Below are 5,338 nucleotides of genomic sequence, written 5' to 3'. Positions count from 1 at the left end.
TTAGGTCTATTTTTCGAATCAATTTTGAAATCATTCATAGTCCTGTTTTGGCCTCTTGTCAGCAAAGAGTTATTATAATATTTTTAGGTCTAGGATTTAACTGATTTAGTCCTCAAAGAGCCCAATAATGCCAGCAGGCCAGAGGGAGGTTCAGATTTTCATTATCAATAATGCTCAAGGATGATTCCTCTTCAAAACTCTGTTTTGAAGAGGAAATCGTCAAATTAATTATTTGTAATAAGTATGTATTTTTAAAGTCTTTTGTTATGAAGTACTACAAACGCAACCTCTGTTCATCCTTTGTCGAAGTTCAATGCCACCATCCCTGCAAAACAAATCAACCAAAAAGCCATCGTTTTAGCCAAAAAATCAAAGGGAAGAAATGCCAATTCTGCAACATTACAAAAATGGGTCTTTACAAAGCAAAGGTCAAAGCTATGACTTTATATAAATATTTCTATGTTTATCAATGCCATTTTCACTCAAGAGGTCGATTGAAGTTGAAGTTTAGTGGAGAGAGGGAAAAACTTGTGAATCTTCAAGCCAAGACTGCGTTTACAGTGCGCGCAGCGCATTGGGTTAGAGCATGGCGCACATAGGCTGCGCGACGCACTAGGCCTCCTGCCACAATGCTTTTCTCCACTGGCGCGACGCATCCACGAGGTGCGGCGCACTAGGCTTGCACGTGGCGCACAGAGCCCCCAAGGCAAAAATTCATTACAGCTTCAATAAAAATCAAACGCAGCAACCCACTTATTTGATTCTCGTCTTTGTAGTGAACCTAGGAAACATACTAATGTTTTGTTGCTGTCTTTGACAACCATGATGCATCTAAAGCTGTTACTTTTAGAGATTTTGATGATACGTGAGCATAAGGAATCAGTGATTATCTTGTTTGTTGAACTAGTGGATGTGGCACGTCGACATTATCTTCATTATTAGCTAGCAAACATGGCATTACAACTGTTGTTTCTACTGACTCAATATGCCACATGATGAGGATTTTTGTGGATCAAAAGGAAAACCCTTTATCATGGTCCTCAACATATCATTCTGGTGAGTGTTTAGATCCGGTTGCTGTGGTTGAAGCAAAAGCTAAAAAGAAGGCTAAAAAATTTGTAGAGCGGCCTCCAAATGGTTATTCCATCAGCAGATAGCCTGGGATATCTTCAAATATAGCCAGTAAAACTGAGTATCATTTTCCAAATGAGACTCTGGGAGATGATCAATTCAAATCGGAGAATCTTGAGAAGGAAGGATTTTATGCTAATATTGTTCCAGATATAGTTGGACACAAAACTATGGCTGTTGAGGGGTATAAGGCACAAAGTGAGATGGTGAGTGAAATTCTTGACAGAATGATCAGTGCATGGGAAGAAAGGAAGGAATCTGTTGTGGTTAAAGGTGTGCATTTGAGTCTAAACTTTTTGATGGGGCTCATGAAAAGACATCCATCAATTATACATTTCAAATGAAGAGAAGCATTTAGAGCGCTTTACAATTTGTTGCAAAGTATATGACCTTAGATCCTGCAAAGAACGAGTATGTTAAAGTACATTCGTAATATCCGGGCGATTCAAGATCACCTATGTAAACGAGCTGGCAAACATAGAGTTCCAAAGGTCAATAATACTAAGGTGGATAAAAGTGTTGCCTCTATACATGCTACAATATTTAGATGTTTACGCAGAAGAGATACAGGTGAACACCTCTATGATCCAGTGACAAATACAGTAAAGGTAGTAGATGAAGAGTATCACAATGTCTGTGCTGCAAATTAAATTAGCTCAAAGGGTATGTTTAACATTATTCAAGGACAAGGTTCTTTTCGGCATCTCATGGCACTTGTTAATACTGATGGATCTGTTGCAAAGGATGCTAATTATAAAAATTGGTTTCAAACAGAAAAAATGAAAATCGAAACAGTCAAAGACCGAACGTCTAAATTTAAATTGAAGATCTCAACCATAGCAGAGAAATAGGATTGGAGGCCTATTTTTCTCTTTAGTTACGATTTCAAAGGGATTTACACCTACAATTTTCACCTTTTCATTGGTCAACAGATTCGAGTAGAAAATGTAATGTTGCTCCTTTTACAGATGGTTGGCTTTTCATCTTTTGTTTGTTAATGATGATTAAATAATCCCTCATTTTTGGTCGATCTATTTTCTCATAGTGGAGTTTATTTATTGTATTGAAAATCATTTGTAAGGGGTTGGAGTTCTGGGAGTAGTGTGGAGGAAAAACCCAGCGCTTTCACTGTACAGTTTTGGCAGAGAATTAATGAAATGATGCAGCTCTGATTCATGAGATTCATGTGGTATGAGTTTAGCATATGTTTCTTCCTTCTGTTTCATATGTATCCTGTTATGTTTTACAGTTCATTCATAATCATTTCCAGTTGAATGCTCTTAAGTAAGAAAGGTAGAATCCAGTTTATGCTCTGCCTTGTAAAGCATTCATACTTTGTGTATCTTCTTCTGTTTGAAAAGGATTCATGTGTATGCCCTTTTCAGCTTCTCAACAGTCTTTCCACTCCATATTATTTCAGTTTGATTGCTAAACCTCCTGCCTATCTTGCCTCACGAAATACTCTGTGTCTTTGATTTAATTTCCCAGCTCATGCTGTCCTTTGTCCCATACAGCCCAGAAAATCCAGTCATTCAATAAATTATCTCTTTCATATCTACTTACTAGCCTAAAATTAGTTCCCAATTGAAGTCATCTCAAGCCCCATTGAATCATTTTTCGCTGAGATTGACCCGGAGAGAGCCCTCTCCTGTCCTCGTAGGGCTAGCTACGAGGCTGAGCGTGGTTTGATGTGGACCTAGAACCTTGTCTTTTCAGCCTGAGGCAAATCTAGGCTCTAACAAGGTGAAGGAATGAAATGAACAAAGTGAAGATGAAGAAATATGTGAGAGTATGATGAGTGAATAGGTTTTTAGGGATGAGTAGGGTTTTAGGGAGAGTGGGTAGGGTTTGTAGGGTTAATGGAGAGTGTAAGTAGGAATTTAGGGAAAATGTATGAGGGGAATGGGATTTAGGAAATATGGTATGTGGGAATGAGGTTTAGGGAATAATGGAAAGTAGATAGGGTATATAACCACTAACGAAATGAGGAAAACTAGGGTTTCACCCTAGAGGCTAAGGTTTTAGATTTAAGAATGCAAAACACCAAACTTGGCAAACAAAACCCTAAAACATAAGATGTGATAGATGAACTTACTTGTAAGAGAGAGAAACTAAAATTTTTGAGGTGAATTAGCAGTTTGGGAACAATTTGGGCTTGGCTGGGAAAAAATGCAGCGCCTCACACAGGTGCACAACACCACTCTGAAAGCGCAACGCATATGTAAATTTGCACAAAGAAATGCTACCAGGTGCACAACACTAGCTCAAAAACGCAGTGCCCTCCTAAAAAGCGCAGCGCCACTCAATTTTTTCCAAAAAAGCAATGGCTAACTTGCATTTGCCCAATTTTGCTTGAAATCGATCCTTAGCTCTCCTTTTGGCACTTTGAACCTCAACACTAGCATAATGAAATGACAAATAGAAGGATGGCTTTATATAGCTTTCACTTTTTGATTTTTTTTTGGTGAAAACCCACTTTTATAATGTCTATCTGCTTTTTCCAATACTCTATTTTTTATGCTTGGTTTCTTTATTTTGATTGGTGGACTGATGCTCAAATTCTTTTGATTTTTTGTAGTGGCAGTACTTCACCAGATGTGCAGGAGCAACATGGAACCATTATTACATATGAGAACATGAAAATTACATTAAATTTAAAAATAAAATACAAATGCTTTGTTTTCACCTCAAAACTATTTTGAGGTGGGAACTTTTTTAAGCTTACAAATTATCAAATTATGACTTTCTGATCATTATTGACTCCTCGTGTCCTTGTTGACCATTATTAAAAATAATCACTGAATTTTGACCATGGTGGAAACCCTAAGACCTAATGAGACTGAAAACCTTTGTAATTGATGTAATGAACTGAAAATGAGCATGAATCATGACTGAAAGGTATGAAAGGAGGTAAACAAGTACATATCATGAGGGAAAAACTGAAATAAACCCTACCATCAATAGATCTATGACCTAATGGAATGCAACCTCATAAGAATGAGACTCCTAGTATGAAATTCAAAAGACTAAATTTTGATCACTGATCGCAGTGTGAAAACACTGACACTAACAATACCATCAGATCAAAATTGTGCCAGAGGATAGGAGCAAGATGACCTTCGCGACTGAGTGGCATTTCTTTTAGTACATTGTAATGCCTTTTGGATTGAAGAATGTGCCTACTATTTTTTCATGCGTATTCATTGCAGCGTTCAAGGAATTTATTCATAAGTTCCTGGAAGTGTACCTTGATGACTAGACTGTGTTTGGGTTGGTGAAGCACCATGTAGCAAGCTTGCGCCTGATGCTAGATACCTGTCGAAGATACCAAATCGCGCTCAATCTAAAGAAGTGTATGTTTTGTATTCCTTTTGGGACCCTGCTAGGTCATGTGGTTTGTAGAAGGGACTAATGGTATATCCCGCGAAGATCATGGTGATACTTAACTTGGAAGCGTCGAGGAGTTTGAAACAGTTGCGCGCTACCCTAGGACATATAGGATATTACAAAAAGTTTATCAAAGGTTATGCCCAGATCACGGCACCTATGGAAAAGTTGTTGAAAAAGGATGTCACATTCTGCTAGAACGAGGACTGTAAGAAAATCTTGGATGCATTGAAAGAAAAGATGGTTACCGTGTTGATTCTAGTCTTCCAGGATTGGAAGAAGGAGTTTCATGTACATTTCAATGCGTCATGCATAGCATTGGGAGCAGTACTGAAACAGGCTGGCGGAGGAGACTTGGACCATCCTATATCATTCGCAAGCAGAAGGTTAACCAAGGCAGAGAAGAACTATTCCACCACTGAGTGCAAAGGGTTAGCCATGGTATACGCGCTCCAGAATTTTAGACACTATTTGTTGGGTGGCCATTTTAAGATGTATACAGATCATTCCACGTTGAAATACCTAGTCAATAAGCCTGTGTTGGGGGGGATAATCTACAGGTGATTTTTGTTGTTCCAGGAGTATGATTTTGAAGTTATTGTGAAACCTGGATGACTGAACGTGGAACCAGACCATCTATCACGCATCGAAACAGGGGAAGAGCCAACTAACTTGGAGGAGGGATTTCTTGACACACAGCTATTTGAAGTGTGCATTGCGGATGGTCATTTTGAGGATATCATACACCTCCTAATGACAGGAACTACCTCGGAAGGTTACACCATCCAGCAGAAGGAGTTAGTGGTGCACGCAGCAGATT

The 5,338-nt window shown here is 38.6% G+C and overlaps 1 pseudogene; it reads left to right on the top strand.

The window, feature by feature from the left end:
* Nucleotides 1-896: 896 nt before the first annotated feature.
* On the top strand, nucleotides 897-1,982 carry LOC149198977 (P-loop NTPase domain-containing protein LPA1 homolog 2 pseudogene; annotated as a pseudogene).
* The last annotated feature ends 3,356 nt before the right edge of the window (nucleotides 1,983-5,338 follow it).

Source organism: Pinus tabuliformis, chromosome 2_1, assembly GCF_031772625.1.
Source record: "Pinus tabuliformis cultivar Carrire ecotype Pingquan chromosome 2_1, CPIR1, whole genome shotgun sequence".
In the NCBI taxonomy this organism is placed as follows: domain Eukaryota; kingdom Viridiplantae; phylum Streptophyta; class Pinopsida; order Pinales; family Pinaceae; genus Pinus; species Pinus tabuliformis.
The sequence above is the reverse complement of the archived record's forward strand: the minus strand, read 5'-3'. Positions and strand labels throughout refer to the sequence as shown.